Source organism: Marmota flaviventris, chromosome 1 (assembly GCF_047511675.1).
Source record: "Marmota flaviventris isolate mMarFla1 chromosome 1, mMarFla1.hap1, whole genome shotgun sequence".
NCBI classification, from domain to species: Eukaryota; Metazoa; Chordata; class Mammalia; order Rodentia; family Sciuridae; genus Marmota; species Marmota flaviventris.
The window spans coordinates 148,057,963-148,069,348 of record NC_092498.1 but is presented as its reverse complement, the minus strand read 5'-3'; the positions used below and the strand labels follow the sequence as shown (position 1 = coordinate 148,069,348).

At 46.6% G+C, this 11,386-nt stretch overlaps 1 pseudogene; it reads left to right on the top strand.

The window, feature by feature from the left end:
* Positions 1–5,881: 5,881 nt before the first annotated feature.
* LOC114081785 (von Hippel-Lindau disease tumor suppressor pseudogene) lies at positions 5,882–6,385 on the top strand (annotated as a pseudogene).
* Positions 6,386–11,386: the final 5,001 nt, after the last annotated feature.

Below are 11,386 nucleotides of genomic sequence, written 5' to 3'. Positions count from 1 at the left end.
CATCTCTTGCACATAACTCAAGCCATGACATGTCCCATCAAGTCAGATCTCCCACTGATAGGAGCCCAAGCCACCAACTTTGGCTTGTTCCCACCCCACCCAACTTCACCACCATGGGCATCCTGTGATATCATCTCCTCAAAGCCTCCTCAGCCTGCCCTGCACCTTGCACCCCAACTCAGTGCCAGAACCCCACCCATCTTTCAGACGCCTCCATCAATTCCACAGAGATATCACAACCTACACAGGGGCCTCTGGCATCAGGCAACATCCTGATTTCTCAACTTCTCCATCTAGCTAAGACATTGAGAAATGATGGCTGAGAGAAGAAGCATCTTGACATAGAATATGAGCCTGATGTACTGAGATGGTCCCTTGCTCTGGGTTAGTGGTGTAGTTTGGAAGTTTAGCCATTTTTATATTTATCCATCCAACATATATTTTAAGTGCCTGCTCTGGAATGGAGTTTTGCCTTCCCATAACTTATTCCAGATATTGTGCTAGTACCAGGGGCCACTCTGGTAGCATAAATGGATGCTGTGAACTGGGTTCTCCACTTGGAGAAGTGGAGGTCCCACAACCCATATAAAAGGACTTATGGTGCACAGAATCCACAGTTTGCATCTAATCTAAGATACACAACCTGAACCTAACTGTGAGGAAATATCAGTCAAATCCAAACTAAAGGACATTGTACAAAATAACTGCCCTGTCCTCTTCAAAAGGGTCAAGGTCATTGGGTACCATTTAATTTTTTATTTCCACCAGTCATCATCTTGGGTTGTTAGCTTTTCAAATGCTTCAAGCATGAAATCTAGATTTGTAGGTAAAAAAAAAATCACTTTTTAATGTTGGCAACAAAATCAAAATTTTAGAAAACACTTATGTAAGCCTATAAAATGTTTATTTTTGTCACAATTTCAAGCTTGCAGAAAAGTTATATGTATCATATAAATAACTCTTTTCCCCTGAACCAGTTTGTATACCAACACCACCATAAAAACTTCAATATGTATTTCCTTCAAACAAGGATACTCTCCTGCAGAATTATAACTCATCTATCAATGCAGAAAATTAACACTGATATATTAGTACCATCTAATCTTCAAGCCTTTATTCAAAGTTTGACATTTGTCCCTATAATGTCCTATATAGCATACATCCCAATTCACGATCACATGTTGCATGCAGTTGTCCTGTCTCTTGAGTCTCCTTCAAATCTGGAACATTCTTTGGTCTTTTCCTGGACTCCAATGACCTTGACACTGTTGAAGAGGACAGGGCAGTTATTTTGTACAATGTCCTTTAGTTTGGATTTGTCTGATGTTTCCTCCCAATTAGGTTCAGGTTGTGTATCTTAGATTAGATGCAAACTGTGAATTCTATGCATCACAGAATAGTGCAGGAAGGAGGCTTGTCCTTCTTGCATCATGACAGATGACACATGATCTCAATTGATCCCATTACTGAAGATCTAACATTGACCACTTGCATGAGTTCGTGTCTTCCATATTTCTCCACTGTAAAGCTCTTCTTTCTTTTTTTTTTTTTAATGGAGGTTTGAACTTAGGGATGCTTTACCACTCAGCCACATACCCAGACCTTTTAATTTTTGTTTATTTTGAGACAGGATCTCACTAAGTTTCCCAGGTTGGCCTTGAGCTTGTGATCTTCCTGCCTCAACCTCCTGAGTCACTGGGATTACAGGTGTGTGCCACTGAACCAGGCAGGCTATTCGCTTCCTTTGTGAAATCAATAAATATTTCACAGAGAAGTACTGTGATATTTGGTAAATATTCTGTCATTTATGAATCTTTGCATCTATTTATTTATGCTAGTGTAGACTTGTGATTCCATGGTCATAATTCATTACTGATATGATTTATTTGAGTGTTCAAATTATCCCAGGTTGGGCTGTGACAATCACTTCAAGCTGGCTTCTGAATCCATTCAATGTGTCCCCATGGTTCTTTAAGTACGTCCTTATTCTCTGGCACAAGATGTTCCAGGTTTGTGATTCTCCTCCTTAATCCCCAAATCAGTCATTTCTCCCAAAAATACCTGGTTCTTTTCAGTGGCATATGGCATTTAGAAACCAAGATCTACATGTGCTTATTGTTGACAGGATGTCACTGCTCCTGGATCCTCTCAGTGGGCAGTTTTACACACACACACACACACACAAACAAACACACACACACACATATTTGTATCTATATTTTCTGTGGTCATCCCTCTATACCGAAAACCGTGGTTTTTTGCTCTGATAGATCCATTTCCAATCAAATTCCACAGTGTTCATTCTGTCTTCTCCCTTTCCCTAGCTGTAGATCCCAATCGTGAGAAACTCGGTGTTCTCGTTGTTTTTTTATATATTCAATTATTGACCAACGCTGATATGGAACAATTTCCTGTCATGGCCGCCACCTCACTCCCCAACAAGGGTGCTCTTTATGCCCCATTGAAGCCCTGATGCTTGCACCACCCCCCTGATGCCACCCTTCTTCTCCCATTCAGTCTCTGACCTCTCTTTGGATCAGCGTGACCCATCTCCCCACCCTCATTGCTGATGCTTAGCTTTTTTGGACCCGAGCTTTTGGTTTGAACTGCTTAAGAATAGAAGGGAGGGGCTGGAACTGTGGCTCAGCGGTAGAGCACTCTTCTAGCACGGGTGAGACCCAGGTTCCATCCTCAGAACCACATAAAAAAAAAAAGGCATTGTGTTGTGTCCATCTACACCTAAAAAATAAATATTAAAAAAAAAAAGAATAGAAGGGGGAAAAGGAGGGGAAGTGGGGAGAGGGGAGGAAAAAGAAAGAGCCACATAAACCTTTAGCAAGTTGGGTTTAGCCACAGCCATCATTCCTACCTCCAGCTTAACAGAATAGGATGGACATTCCCCTCTGAACCAAGAGGCCAGAAGATTACATAAAAACACCATAAACTGTTGTGGGGTAAAGTACTACCAGATATGGAGGAGCCCCTTCATCTTTTTGGTTTATTGGGCCACCCTGCCTCTCCGTGAGTTGCAAACTCCCTCCCAAGTTGATGGGCAGGACCAGCTGGTCCTGTGAAAGGAATTCCAGGGGTGAGTTATTCAACCCACGAAGTGTGTCATTTTCCCAAGCTGGCTCCACCCAGCATTAATAGCCTCTTCCCAAACTGAATCATCAAATCCCGTCTCTCCCCAACAGCATCTGGTGGGATGGATGAAGTAGGCCAAGTTCAAGCGCACAGTCTATTTGACATTTCATCCTAAACCCGGGAGCCTCTCTGCGTGCAGCACAGTAATAACAATACTAGCAGCCAACAGTTGTAAACAGTTACTCTGTTTAAAGTACAGCATGTTTATTTTCTGACCACGTAGCCTTGAGCAAGTCATTTCCTGTGGCTGCTGTAACAAATGACTACCACTTGGTAAACATTTAAAACGACCAACATTGGTTATCTCACAGTTCAGGAGGCCAAAAGTTCAAAATCAGTATCACTGGGATGAACTCCGGGTATGCTAGACCACACCCTCTTAGGGTAGTCTGCAGAAGAATTTATCCCTTCCCTCTTCCAACTTCTAGGTGGCTACCTCACACCAATCTCTGCCTCCATCTTTCCTCAGCTCTCTCCTTGTGGACATCTGAAGTCTCCCTCTCCTCTCTGTTAACACACCTCTCAGGATGGTGTGTTAACCAGTTTTCTGACACCATAATAAATACCAGAGATAATCAATTTATGAGGTGAAAAGTTCAGCTAGACATGGTGTAAAAGCTTAGCCACCCACCTGCAATCCCACATACTTGGGAGGCAGAGGCAGGAGGATTCTAAATTTGAGACCAGCCTGGATCATTTAGTGAGACCCTGCCTCAAAATAAAATTTTAAAAAGGGCCAGGGACACAGCACAGGGTTGGGTGTAGAAAGCTTGCCTAGCACCTGCAAAGCCCTGTGTTCAATCCTCAGTACTACAAGAAAGAAAAGGAGGTTTGTTTTGGCTTATAATTTTGGAGGTCCATTCCATGATTGCTTGGTCCCGTTGCTTTGGGTCCACGGTGTACATCATGGTGGGAGTGGGTATTGGACCAAACCATTCACCTACCTCATGGCCAGAGAGTGAAAGAGACTAAAAGGGACTAGGGTCCCATCGCTCCTTTCAAGGGCTTGCCCCAGGGACTGAAGACCTCTTACTAGGCCTCACCTCTGGAAGGTTCTAATACCTCCCAGTAGTCCTACAGGCTGGGGACCAAGCCTTGAACACATGGCCTTTTGGGGACATTCCAGATCAACTCTAACAAATGGCAGTGAGGGCCCACCCAGGTCATCCAGGACCAAGACCTTAACTGAATCACAACTTGCAAAAGCCTCGTTTCCCAATAAGGTGACAATGAGAGGCTCCGTGATTAGGATCTGGTACTTTCAGGAGCTATTCATCAGCCTCTGGCCCTTCCCTTCTCTGAGCCTCCATCGGTCGTCTCACTTGTAGAGTGTGGATGGTCTCAGGGTGATGCCAGTTTTCCTGGGTAAATCTGAACTGGGCCGTTGGCATGCCAGCAGCTGGGCAGCCCTCGATGAATGGTGTGGTTATTATGAATCGATTTCTTGAGTTATTTCTACCGGGGACTGGCAGTGGTAGGGGTAATTGATTCCAGTGATATCACCTCTCTGGCTGCCAGGTTTTCAGCAGGATTAAATGTGCCAAATGGGCTTTGTTGAGCCAACTCCTCTGGGTGTGAAGAGCCGCCGTGCCAACCCTCCTGGCTGTTCTGCGGGCCCGTCTGCCACCTCTCCCTAATTAACACCAAGGCGACACCAGCCAACAGGGCTTGCTGCCATCCTGGGAAGCAATTCGGCAGGCAGCAGCCAAATATTTGAACATTTTTTTTCAGTGTTTTTAGATGAAAATAGTATTTTTGGTCACTTAAACAGCACAGCGTAGTGGAGAAGGGGACGCGCCACCTCGTCTTCGTGTCTGCACAGGCAGGCCTCATGGGATGAGAACATTGCTTCCTTGTGGTGGGCGGGCCAGTGCCAGGTGACCAAGCTGTAACCAGGTGGACCTGTCTTCGGGAACTTCTTTCTACTGGCCTATGCCCCTGTGGCTCTCATCTCACCTGTGTCCAGTTTATTCCTGACCAGGTAATATTCCTCTTTGTGTCCAATGTGTATCTCCTAGGTAGCTGCTCTCTAGGAGAGCCTGACTAGGAGGACAGGTAGGTTTGGTTGTGCCAGCCAGGTAAGAAGCAAGAGGGGCCAGAGAAAAAGTGGAAGCAGCTTTTTGTGAGTTCAGGGTCCCAGAGAGGAGCGAGCACCAGGACTCACAGGGTCAGTGGGAAGATGGGGCCATCCAGGATCTGTGAGCTTCACCAGTGGGTGAGGGGCAAGAGAAAGAGAAGGTGGGGAATCTGGGGTGACCACTTTTTTACTCAGAGTCCAGGGTTACCCAGTAGTTTTCTGAGGGCAGTTCTAAATGGTGGGTTTAGAGCAAGCAGAGTTCCAAGAGGTCACACTTGAGAGGTGGTCACTTTGGCATAGCTGTGCAGCCCATGCAGGAGAAGGGGATCTGTGGGGTTAGACAAGTAGATTGTATCTAGCTGTCCCTAGGGAACTGGGCACCAGGTGCTGGTGGTATCAAGCAAAGATGGGAATTGACCACCTTGAGGGATCAAGAGGAGTGGAGAGCTGGAAATTGTGCCAAGGGTGACCAAGCCCTGTTCCATTTAAATTCACAGTGGATGCCTAGCAACAAAAATAAGAATCCATAAGAGTGTGCAGGCCTTCCCAGGGGCGCGCTCCACCCTGCCCCGCTGCGCCCGGCCCGCGAATCCCAAGTCTAGGTAACGCCCGGGAGGAGTCGGGAGCGGAGGAGTCGGATCTGGAGTCCCCAAGTAGGAGATGGAGGCCGGGAGGCCGCAGCCGGTGCTGCGCTCGGTGAGCTCACGCGAGCTCTCCAAGGTCACCCTCTGCGACCGCAGCCCGAGCGCGTCCTGCAGCCGTGCAGCCTGTGTGGCTCAACTTCCACGGCACCAGACGGTGCTGCAGGGCAGGAACCTCAGCATCCACAGCTGCCGAGGTCACCTTTGGCTCTTCAGAGATGCAGGCACAGACGACGGGGCTTCTGGTTAACCTAACTGAGCTCTTTGTGCCATCTCTCAACGTGGATGGACAGCCTATTTTTTTGCCAACATCACTCTGGCAGTGTGTATACCCTGAAAGAGCGATGCCTGCAGCTTGTCCGAAGCCTAGTCAAGCCCGAGAACTACAGGAGACTGGCCATCCCCAGGGCCCCTCTATGAAGATCTGGAAGACCACCCGAGTGTGCGGAAAGACCTGGAGCGGATGACACAGGAGCGCCCTGAAAACCAGTGATTGGAAGAAGAGACTGAAAAATGTAACTGAAATTAGCATTCCTGCATCTCAGCTTTTGATCACACTGGCGAGGCTTGATCTAGATACAGGACTGGTCACTTATTGTCCACTTCAAAATCTCTCATTTTTTTTTGGAGTAAAATGAGTTCCCATTGCCCGTAAACTGACTTCACCAGGCTCTGTGATGTTAGGAAAGAATGTCAGGGAGGGTCACTTAGTACCTGCTCTTTGGAGAAGTACTCACCAGGAGAAAATACTTGCATTTTTGCCTCCTAATGAGTCAGGAAAGTTTCAGTGTAAGGATGTTTGTATAAGAAATTCAGTGAGAATTGCAGCATGTCTTTTAATTTTAAGAAAGTGGCAGTACCTGGTGTTTTTTTTTTTTTCTTTTCTTTTCTTTTTTTTATTGGGGATTGAGCTCAGGGACACTGCACCACTGAGCCACATCCTCAGCCCTAGTTTGTATTTTTATTTAGAGACAGGGTCTCACTGATTTGCTTAGCACCTCGCCATTGCTGAGGCTGGCTTTCAACTTGCGATCTCTCCTGCCTCAGCCTCCGGAGCTGCTGGGATGACAGGCCTGCACCACCATGGCCCTGGCACCAGTGTCTGCTTTTAAGGGATACATTGTAGTTGGGGGATGTGTCCACCTCCCACTTTTGGAAGACCTCGATGTCCTTGAGACAGGGACAGTTTTTCTCCACTGTGAGACCAGCCGCCTTCCTCCAGTCTCCACTCAATTCAAAACTTAGTTCAGACTGACTTCTTGGCATTTAATAGGTTTTAAAAAATAATCCTCGAATGGGATTGTGGCTCAGCAGTGGAGCACTCGCCTAGCACGGTTGGGACCCAGGTTCGATCCTCAGCACCACATAAAAATAAAGGCATTGTGTTGTGTCCATCTACACCTAAAAAATAAATATTAAAAAAATAATAATCCTCCAGGAGAGCTTTTCAACTATTTATTTCCTTTCAGCCTCTTACAGGTCTGTACAGTTTTGTATCCTACTTTTTTTTTATTCAACTTTATAACTTAAATATTCGTCCACACTATTGTAGCTGTTCATAAACATTAGCATAGTCTTTCTTTATAATTAACGTTTGGGATTTCTTGGCACCATTAGTTCTTTGGGGCACAATCCTATGTTCTACAACCAAAATGAAGCAAATGGGACAATGGTGAAGTGTTTTCCAGTGCCCTTTATCTGTCACCTAATCTTAGTCCCCTCTTTCAGCTTTCAACAAGTCGACTTTTTTTTTTTTTTTAAAAAAAAAGCATGTTGTAGTAGTTTTCATTCAGTGACACACCTTTAAATAATCTAATCTTTTTGTTGAAATGTGGGGTGAGGGAAATATGTGGAAGGGGAGGGTCCCTGTGCAGCTGTGGGTGGTGTCGGTGTGCTGTGGGACTGAAAAGAGACTGGAGGAAGTCAGCCGGTGCCACCATTGTTTAATGTTACTTGTATTTTTTTAAACCTGTCTTTGTGGGAAAATGAGATTTCACATTCTTCTTGTGAAAACACTCAAGTTGAGTACCATGTTTTGGTTTTTTTTGTGTGTGTGTGTTTTCCAAGGAAGATTGAAAACGTGTAGCATGAGTAATATATGTTTTTCATTTGGAATCCTGTGAATGTATTAAGTGTATTGTTCTTAATAGAGAGAAAAAAATAAGAATCCACTGCAGTTCCCCTTGATGATATGGTATATGTCACTCAAGAATTACACTCTGAAGCTGGGTACAATGGCACATGCCTGTCATCCCAGCCACTTGAGAGGCTGAGGCAGGAGGATCTCCAGTTCAAAGCCAGCCTCAGCAACTTGGTGAGGCCCTAAGCAACTTAGCGAGACCCTGCCTCCAAATAAAATACAAAAAAGGGCTGGAGATGTGACTCAGTGGTTAAGTGCCCCTGAGTTCAATCCCCAGTACAAAAAAAAAAAAAAAGAATTACACTTTGAGAGGACTCCATGACATTGTGAATGCCACCTGAGTTGTACACTTAAAACTGGTTAAAGGTGAATTTTGTTCTTGTTGTTGTCGTTTTTTTAGCCAAGAAAAACCATAAAAAATATTACACTTTGAGTATTGCTGTTCTAGAAAAGTTTACCTGTGGGAATGCTTCCTGGTGATTCAAAAATGATTTAAACAGGTGTAGGACACGGTGGCACACACCTGTAATCCTAGCCACTGGGGAGCCTGAGGCAGGAGGATTGCAATTTCAAGGCAAGCCTCAGCATCTTAGTGAGACCCTGTCTCAAAATAAAAAATACAAAAGGCTGGGGATGTAGCTCAGGGGTAAAACGACCCCGGGTTCAATCCCCAGCACCCCATCCCCAAGATTAAGCAATACAATCCTTTATCTTAGTACATAAAAAGGAATCCCAAGCTCTGGAGTGAGGGCCTCTGGGGTGGGCCAACCCTGACATCACTTCAAGCACGGGATTTCCCCCTCTCTCTGCTCTGCAAAAAGGGACTGTGCTGGATGACTTCCTCCTGGTGAAGTGGCAGCTGTGTGGCAGGACCACAGGTCTCCTGCAGATGTGACAACACCCAGTGCAGCCATCCCTTCAGCAGATGCCCCCTCTGATATCATGAGTGGAAGTGCACTCCAAGCCCACGCCCATCCCTGTCACTCACAAGGGGGCCCTGGGTCCACTAGAGCTGGCTCAGACTAACCCTAACCCTAACCCTAACGCGTAGAGAAGGGCAGATACCCCACCCTGACTGGGGTGCAGCTAGGGCAGGGAGGTTCTTGGAAGTGCTATTAGCTAAGCAACAGGGATAGGCAAATAATCAATGACTTCGAGGCCCCTTTCTTTAGCAGATGGGAAACTAAATCCTCAGCCTGAGGCAAGCACCATGCAGAAAACTGCCAGTCTAGAGGCAGGTGTCATGCCAACAGCTGTCAGGACCCCGTGCAGCTCCTGTGCCCGGCACTGAGTTGCAGCAGCTGTTATGAATGAATATTGTCATCCCCATTTTACAGATGAGGAAACTGAAGTTCAGTGCTAGGAAACAATTTGGAGCCCATCAGAGACTCTTTCCTTCCCATAAAAGCTGGCCTCAGAAAAGAATACGAATATCAAGAAATGTTACATTATATCAGCCATTTTATCCAATAAATAGATTTCAGCAGATGGAGGCAGGTGGAGTTACATGTAAGCTCCGAACAGAAGGTTCTGGAATGGAATTCCATGTGTGGCCCTCCTCCTATGCAGACAGAAGCCAGCCTGTTAGAACAAATTCTGATGAGCTCATCCGATTTCCGGTTGAGGCGTCACCTGGGCAGTGCTGGGCACACACCTGAAGATCACCGGGCTTTCCTGCACGCTGGGGTGGGGAGGGGTTGAGTGCCGTGGGCTGGGAGCCTTGTCTGCTGTGGGGAGCCTGTGCCAGGTACATGTGGATGGGTGAGAAGGTACCCTCCTGCAGGGGTGGTGAACAGCATTCAGGTGGTGAACTACATCAGAGAGACAATGACCCCAAGTGACCCACGATGAAGCTGGAATAAGTGACTTCAAAAGCTGTCCACCTTACACGGCCAAAGGGACTGTGCAGATGTGACAAATGTTGAAGTCCTTGACCTGCGGAGGGAAACCAGGATGATCCCAGTGGGTATGTGGATCCTGAGAGCACAGCAGCGTTCCCACAGTGTTCAAAGCGAGCCCTGCCACTGAAGAAGAGCCAGGGGGGTACTTCCCTTTCTGCCTTTGAGGATGAAGCGGCCACACCCTGAGCCACCGAGGAGTACGGAAAGGCTGGGGGGGGGGGGTGCTTTTGTCTTGGATCCCTCAGCAAAGGATGCAGCAGCTCTGCCAACCCCTTGATCTCATTAAGTTGCCCAGGCTGGCCTTGAACTTGTGATCCTCCTGCCCCAGCTTCCTGAGCAGCTGGAATCACAGGCTGTGCCACCACACCCAGCTTGCCAATCTTTTCATTCTTAAAAAAAAAAAAAAATATACAAGTAACAGTGAGCATTGTAAAACTAAAAACCCAGAGAGAAATAAAAATGAAAATCACCCCTACTCCTGCTCCTGTGCCCAGCCACTGTTTTCAGCAAGTGCCGTCTTATACTTTTTTCCTAGGATATTTACACTTATCGGAATCAGGAGGCGATTCTGGTTAATATTGTCATCATCAAAACACAAAGCCAGCAGCCCTATGGCCAATCTTTGAGCCCAGTTGCGTCTGCCTCTCAGTCTTCTGAGAGGACAGAGCCCAAAGGTGAAGAGTTAAGCTGGGTGGTGGATGTTGAAATGCTGAGAAAACCCACTGTAGGTAAACACATCTTGGCAATGCCACCTGCTAATTAAGCGAGGCTGTTGTGTGGCCTCCCGTGCTGTCACATTTCAGCTGATGGAGGGCCACTGTCATGTCATTACCTCCTTCCCCGGTTTTCTCCTCCCTTGCTGGATGATCAGACACACAAGTCCAAGAGCAGCTTCCTGCAGCCATCTAAGGGCCGTAGTCATTGGCCGGTCATGAAATATTGAACATTGCTGACCTCCTTAGATGGCACCCAGCTGGTCCACATTTGCAGGCCTCTTTTAAGAGTTTCAAGTTGAAGTCTGAAGTTTGAAGAGTTGCAGGTTGCAGGACACAAACTCATGAAACTCCTGGGAAAACAGACTGAAGAGGGGGGTCATAAGTTTCGCCGACTGGGTGTTAGTCTTGGCTTTCTTGGTCTATGCTGTGTGATCTGAAGAGAGCTGCTTCACCTCTCAGCGCCTCAGTGTTCTCATCTATAAAAGGGGAGCAGGAACCCCTGCCTCCCATGTAGGAGGGAGGCTTAAACAAGGTAATGTGTCTAAAAGCATCCTGCACCTGGTAGGTCTTCAAGATACGCTCGTTCCTGTTCTTTTTTCTTGCTTTCATCACATTTCCTTTTTTATTTTCGAGAAGGGCGGGGGGAAGAGTGCAAAGACGGGGACCTACTCACTTTTCCATTCTTGACACATGTTTATTGCCCGTCACGCACCACACATTGGGGATACAGAAGGGACATGGTAATGGAGAGGGCCCAGGCTCTGGAA